Below are 8,055 nucleotides of genomic sequence, written 5' to 3'. Positions count from 1 at the left end.
TCAATGCATCATTATTTCAACAGTTTATTGCATGTATTGTCTTTTGGAAGATGCTGTACATATTTAACCCTATTCAGGACTTTTGGGGTCTGTTGGACCCCAGGCCATTTGGTTTAGGTGACAGGTGTTGTTTTTTTATTTTTAAAGATTTTTTTTATATAAAAGGAGGGACATTTGTTATGCATTTGGAACCAAAAATACGTCAACTTATCAGAAAATGTATTTAACATAGTATAAAAGTCTAATATGAATACCAACAAATATTTTGCACATATTCTTTCTTGGGGTCCAATGGACCCCGAAAGACCTTCTACGTATGGCAACATGAAAGTCCTGCACAGGGTTAACCACCTAAATGAAACTGTACCTGTATGAAACATAACCAAATATTTCCTTTAAATCAAATTCAATTATATCAAGTTTATTCTTTTAGCACCTTTTAAAGCTAAAAGAATAGTTATAAAGTTTTAAAACAAAAGCAACAAAAATATGTGCAAAAAGAAAGAGAGGACTTGTAGAATCAATTTGTAAAACTTAAATAAATCTAAAATAGTAAAAAAAAACAAAACAGACAAAACAGGACAACAACTTGCAAGATCAGTTTCCAAAATAAAACAAATTAAAAATGCCCCCAAAAATATTAAGAATCTTAAATGCAATCAAAAACCGTCTTCAGATTTTTCCTAAAAAATGTCAGTGGAGGAGGTTATTCCAAAGCATTGAAGCTGCAACTGCAAAGGTACCAAATCCCACTTACCCACCAGCCTCAAGTGTGACACAGTTAAAAACGATTGTTCTGAGGATCTAAGAGGCTTTAAGTCTCTAAACTGCTGCCCAGTCAGCGCCGGAAACAAAAGCTCAGGCTTTATTTAAGGCATGCTCTACCGTGCTGCTGCATGTTACGTATTAATGATGTGATGAAAAGTGACCAAACAGAGACCTTTTCACCGAGTCTGTGTTATTTTGTCACACATGGCGTTAATGTTGGCAACATCCTTGACCAGAGCAAGACGACACCGGGTCGCTCTCAGCCACGGCAGACTGCAGCAATGACTGCATTCAGCCACTCGACACCTGATCTGTACACCACGTACCGGTCATCCGGATTTTGGTGTTGGCAGACGGAGTGGAAAAAAAGGGACAAGGGGAGAAAAGAGGAGGAGGCAATATGAAAGCTAGCGTGCACTGATGTGTTCATTATGTTACCGAATGGATAGCATGCTGCCCAAGTTAGAAATAAAAGGAATAGCAGACGAGTCCAGTTTCATAAGGACAATTTAGACAAATGCAGCGGCTCAGGGAGTTCATTAGGTTACATCTGAAAGCATCTTTTTATCTGGTGGCATCACGATGTCGCGTGTTAATCCCTTTTGACTTTCGGCGGCGCTTTTTATTGTTTATGGTGCCATATCCATGACAGGTCAGGCATGTTGCCCCCTTCACATTGCCCAAACCCAAACTCAAAATACATCCTCCTGTCAATATATCTCATGTTTGGACTTGCGGTGTTTCTTGACACCATCTTTTTCCAAAAGTGGAAAGCTACCATCTGGAGCTGCCATTGGCTCCTTAACTTTTGACCTGACACGCAACACTGCATTCAGGAACAAACTGTAGCCTTACACCCGTCACACATGCGATAGGTTCTGACAAGTAATTTGGGCTCACTTGTCACAGTGATTTGTTGTACAAACATGCTGAAGTCTATGTTTTGCACTTTACTTCTGCACCTTCTGCTGCTATAAAGGAAGGGTTTGACAGCGCGTGAAACAGTGAAGTGTTTGCCGAATCATTACAGTGTGTAGCTGTGATGGATTTTCTTGCATGAAGTGTTTTCATAACAAAAATCAAGTGGTACATTCACTGAAGTGCTCAAAGTGGCAGTCATGGAGATTTTCATTTCAATACTTGCCTGTAAAGTCGCAATCTATTGCAAAAGGTAACATAAGGTAACATAAAGTTGATCGTGCCTGTAACCCACAGATAAAATTATATCAGTGTACTTGCATTTACACACTTGATGCCCTCCTCTTCCTACAGCTGGGACACAAGCCGGCAAAAAGCAAGGAGCTTATCTGTTAAATGGAGGGGAAGAGATTCGCTGGTGGGAGGAGGCTTCTCTTTAAACAAAACATGTATCTGCTATCAAGGTTTATTGTGTTATTAATGACGACGTAGTCTGACTCACCAGATGTAGACTGTGGGTATAAACCTGCCACGGCTGCACATTTTACGTGCTTTTCTCCTCCCTTTCTGCTATCTATGTGTTACTGTTTTCAAAACTTCAGCAGCAGCCTACCACATTGAAAATGTCACGTTAGTCCCAGCCTAGCCCTGCTACTTCTTGTGCTTGCCTTCCTGTATGCAAATGTTCCACTAAAACATAGTCTTCCATTACATTTTTGCGGGAATACTGTTGCTAAATCTTTCCCTTAGCTGCGCCCAGTACAATTATTGTGATTGGTTTAAAGAAACACAAACAAGTCAGAGTGTTTTTTTTTTCCTGTAGCCCAATGATAAGGAGGCGCAGCCAGATGGTTCTGTGCTGCAGAATAGTCTGACTAATGTGGAACGTATGATGAAGTAACAGTGCCACAGAGAAAAAATGATACCAGCAAATAATACCAACTGTACGTTAAGTACATTTATAATATTCACTTAGGTTAACATTGCATCGTTGCTTGGCATCAAGGCCTGCTTAGTGCACTGCCAGCTTAGGCCGCCATGGTAATGTGCTAACCAACTATTTGGATCTTTGTGCGGTGAGGTTTATGAACGCATGTGCAAATACCTTTTATTGTCACATGTGCCACCAAAGAGAAGTAAGGAGGTCTGTGAGAATTCCCCTTTAATTTAGTCGTGACTCGATAATCCGACACAAATGTAAAACCTTCTTTTATGTCGGATAGCAAGGCTGTCGGATTGTCAAGACAGAGGTTGAGATACAAGGAGGGCTTGATGCTTGAAGGGTAATTTATTGTTAATATTTATTGTTTATAGTAGTTGTCATAACTAGTGTATTGTTAGAACACTACGCATGGATGGATTTCACACCTAATTGACCGGTGCGCTTGTGCACGTTCTGGCCACTTCCACCCGGGGGTGGACTCTGACGGGGTGGAAGTGGCCGGAACGCACATGCCAGTTTAGAATACCGGTCACAGTTCTGTTTCCACCATCGGTGACGGTGAGGGCGGTGGGGGAATGGTGGATACGCTCCACCATTACCATCTGTGTTTACTTCCGTAATCACTGAGCACGCTCGCTGCGTGTGACATCGTCGTGTCCTCTTCTGCACATGCGGGACACTTTTGGGTCGTATGAAGTTCACACAGCAAATCACATACAAGTCGCATGTAATTGGAAATGTGAACAAACTCGCAAAAAATCGGATTTCATCAAAAAATCCCAATTGAGTATTAAGTCCTGCATTCTGAACGTAGCCAATCTGTCGGATTGCCTAAGTCAGATAACACGTTGTTATCCTCATTTGTGACATAAAATATCATGTCGAAGTCGGAATCCAAGGCTGTCGGGATGTTAAGGCTATTTTCTATGATTTCCTTTCGTTTTTCCTAAAACCTGTCGGATAGCAAGGTTTTGGATTGTTTTGGGTCGGATTATGAAGTCACAACTGTATTTGACATGTCTTGGTTAGTTATAGTTAAGAGTAACTTTTCAGAAAAATATCCTCACTACAAAGCCAACGGTCAAGAAATAAAGTTACTTTTTTAAAGACTAAATCATCCAACAAAATATACAGTCATAAAAATGTCTGCAGACATTCTAACACGTCCTTGAGGCTGCACTTGCGGTGTTTTGATCACAGTGCTAACATGCTGATGTTATACAGCAGGGGCGTCCAATCGTGGTCCTCGAGGGCCACAATCCAGGTCATCATCATCAAGTTCTGCAGAAGCCTGACAACGATCCTGATCATTTGAATCAGGTGTGTTGGAAGAGGGAAACATCTAAAACACACAGGACTGTGGCCCTTGAGGACCAGGATTGGACACCTCTGTTATACAGGTGTTTGTCATGTTCACCATCTCAGCTCAGTAACTAACTAACTAATTAGCACAAAACACAAGATACAGGTGAGACTGACAGAAAGGCAAAAGTTTCCAAAAGGTGATTTCATAATTCATCTTCCTTGCACATATCAATTAATTTAATATTTGCGTAGTCTTTACTCAGGACCAAACTTTATGGTGGTGGTGAATGAAAATATAACACTGGCAGAGGACATTTTGTCTCCATTATGAACAATTCTGACATTAAAGTGTATTTTGCTGTTAATGTTAACCTTCTTTCACTTGAGAAAGATGTTTAAATAATCTTCATTTATTCTGCTACTGCATAGCATTTTTCTGTTGTATACTTATAAACGAATTAACCACATTAAAGCCAAATTAAACTTATATACTTTTATATTCAGCTGAATTATTGCAATGAAGAAATTTTGAGCAATTAAGTCATGTAAGACGACTTAATTGCGCAGTGGTTGTTGTCTGTGTGTGTGTGTGTGTGTGTGTGTGAAGCCGACTGCTGCAGATGATATTGTTCCAGTGGGAGGAAAGCTAATAGGTTTGTTTGTGAGGATGCTGCACCTGTCGTTTATTGATGGACTGAGCTGTAAATAACTACGTGAAGCTGTTTAGTGCTCTGAGGAGGCTTCAGTGTTTCTTTGCCCGCCTTTCTTTTCTTTTTATGCACACACGCCCACACACAGGTGCACGTATCACTCTGAAGATATTCGTCTTATTTATTTTCCAGAGCATCTCACCACAGTGCAGGATCCCTCAGTACGCCCCTGATTATGACAAAAATAACTGCTCTAAGAGAAGTTGTAGACACGTATGTATATTTGTGCCACAGTATTAGGATGTGTGTGGGTGTGTTGTCGAGTGTGGAAAACCCTCTGTGAGTGTATTTATAGCAGGCCATTGTTGAGCCCATAGAAACCTCTGTAATTGGATCTGCTCTCTCTCACTGAGAGTGTCCGGTGATAAATGAGTTGGCAGACGTCATTGCTCATGCCATCCCTGTGATAACTGTACGCCTCACATCACTGTCTTAAGCTCTAAGTCCCAGCAGGATTAAATTCATAAGTGAATACTGAGCCGGCTGAATTATCATTCTGAAGCGTGTGAAAAGAGGAGATGGTGGAAACCTGTGCACTCTGTGTTGTTGTTGTGTCCTTGGGTATTAACTTTATTGGGTGAAGACTCATAAAGATGAAGACTGGTGTCGTACTTGAGATGTAATACACTCAAACAAATGGTTACATGGTTTTTATTTTAACACACAGGCTGGAAGAAACAGGTAAAGTTTGAGTCTAGATTTTTGGTAGACATGCTGTAAAAAGACTTCAGGTCTCTCTTTTAGGACGGTTGTGAGTCTCTATGTTTTTGAAGGAAAATGAAAAAAAATCTTGCATGCATCATTAACAGAAGCAACACTTTTTGTTTGTTGTGCTTATTAACCGTCAAGTTTTAGTGAGAACATGTTTGGAGCATTATTATTATTATGGTAATTTATTGCAATGATAAAACTCACTTCTGCAAATGTGTTAGATATAGACAGAAAAAAGAAAAGATGGTTCAAGCAGGTAGGAGAAAAAAATACTGACAAAATGAATATAAACACATCATTACCAAACTATAAACTAGAGACATTTTTATTACTTCATAGGCTTTTAAATACGTGGTGTGTAAGATGTGAATATGTAGGAGAACAACAACAACAGAAAAAAAACCTGTGTGTGTGTCTCACTATGTTGGAAACTTCTCTCTGCTCAGCCGTAGAATATGAGAATGTTACAATTATAAAACAAGATTGACAGGATGGATAGTGTTGCACTGGCAGATGACAGTTCCTGGCTGCCTGCCTGGAAGTTATTCACAGCAAAGCACACACACACACACACACACACACACACACGCAGACACACACACACACGAACACACACGCATCTCTGAGAGCCCCAACTCAGGGATCAAGTGGTGGCAGAGGAGGGGGCTGGTGGACAGGGCGTGGTGTGCATGTGTGCATGTGTGTGTTATGTGTGTCTGTGTGTATGTGTGTGTCAAGGTCAGAGCAAACACATGGTGCAAACCAGCAAACACACCAGCACAGGCGGCCCCACAAGGTACAGCAAGCATATAAATAAATGCATCAATCGACACAAATCGCACTCGGACTGCTGAGACCGGACGTCGATGATGCTTCCAACTGTTACCGTGTTTCAGGATCATTGATAACCTTTATTGAGAAGTTCTGAACACTTGCGCCACATTAAGAGCTTCAGACGTGATAAAGCAACACACATGTCCTTGGAAACATGAGGAGCTGTTAAAAATAGGAATTAACATACAGACTTTCACACAGCGCAGTGATGGACTCTGAAGGTTCTTTACTTTTGTATTCAGTGTTCACTGCTGCTCAGAGGCAACTTAGTTTGAAACTTATGCTGGTGTCTTGTAACTTTCTGATTTAAAGTGTTTTAAAAATCTTTTCTTGCCTTGACTGATAACTTAAAATAAAGCTATTACATATACAGTAATGAAAAAACTGAGTGAGTATCACTATTTAATAAAAATGTTTAAAGACCCCCGCCTTAGAAAATCTAGTTTTTTTTTCTACCTTGTGAACATGTTCATATAGTGTGTTTTTCTTATGCAAGAAAACATATAATCTTAAAATAGGCAGTCAGTATCATGGCTGAACATTTCCACCTTAATGCTGCAGCGTCTCTAATACACAGATTAAGACCGCCAGCATTTCAGACACAACAAACCTAAGCAACCAATCCTGTCAACTTGCTGAATGGGGCTTTACATATTATTAGTTTTTTCACAATCGGTGTCTGGTTTGAACATATATGGCTGATATAGTTCAGCTTTACAACTTGTGTGCAGTAGTTTTACAGCAAAAGGTGTAGGTGAGCTGGTGTGCTCAAGCTGTCGTGAGTGGAGAAGAGATGGGTGAAGAGAGAGACAGGGACATCACACATTATAAAGTGAATACAGTGAAAAGTCGCATCTAATGCCAAAGCTACACTGAACGTGTTAACGTGTGCAGAGTGTTGGTGGAAAGCATCTTTTTGATGACAATACCTGAAACACATGTAAGCGTACGTTTGTGGCAAAACAAGTGTTTGTAGGTCCAGTGAAGTGCTGTGAAACTTTACAGTATCAGCCGCTTTGTGTAATATGAGTATTTAGATGTAGACTACAGTAGACTGTGTAAAGTTACTAAGCAACTGTCAGCTGGTACTCGCAAATAAATGTCAACAAGTCTATTAAGACTTCAAAGTTGAATCAATGTTTGACACAAAGCAGTCATTTCCTGTAAACCGGTAGTTCAATCTAAAATATAGAGACTCTGTGATCCAATTCTGTGTGAAAATTATAAACAGAAGGCTGATTTCCATGTTTGCTAAATGGATGTCTGTGAAACATAAGCTGCTCACACGCCTGGTGCAGCCACTTTCACTGATTATAATGTAAGGGTTGTGATGCAACATTGGCTCTGCATATGGTCTGCATACATTACGTGTGCAGTGTAGCCATGGGATACACCATTTAAAAGTATAAAAGGGTTTTTTTCATGGAAAAAACTAACTACTAAATATGTAACTTTGATATGCAGAGATGAATTTTTAAGAGTGAAATCAATGACTGAAGAGGGACTTTTGGGAAAGACGTTTATTTGTTTACCCTTTGCAGTGTTAAATGAGAAGTTCAATACCAGTAGAACATCTCCAAGGCTACAGTCAGCAGCCAGTTAACTTTGCTAACAACAGAGATCAGAAACAAGGCGATAGAACTAGCTCCATCCAAAGCTTAAAAATATTCAGTTCTTTTTTTAATACATGCACAAACAGAAAGACACAGAGTATTATAAAAAGTTTAGAAAATGTGGTTGTATGGGGATGATTTCCAGTAGTGCTGAAGACTGGTTTTCTCAAAATGGTTAATTATTCCTTTAATCGGACAAATATATCGCCCTCAATAATGAACTACTCTAGAACTATGAAACCTAGCAGCTCTT

This window comes from Stegastes partitus, unplaced genomic scaffold (assembly GCF_000690725.1).
Source record: "Stegastes partitus isolate 25-593 unplaced genomic scaffold, Stegastes_partitus-1.0.2 Scaffold368, whole genome shotgun sequence".
NCBI lineage: Eukaryota > Metazoa > Chordata > Actinopteri > Pomacentridae > Stegastes > Stegastes partitus.
This window is presented reverse-complemented; position numbering follows the sequence as displayed.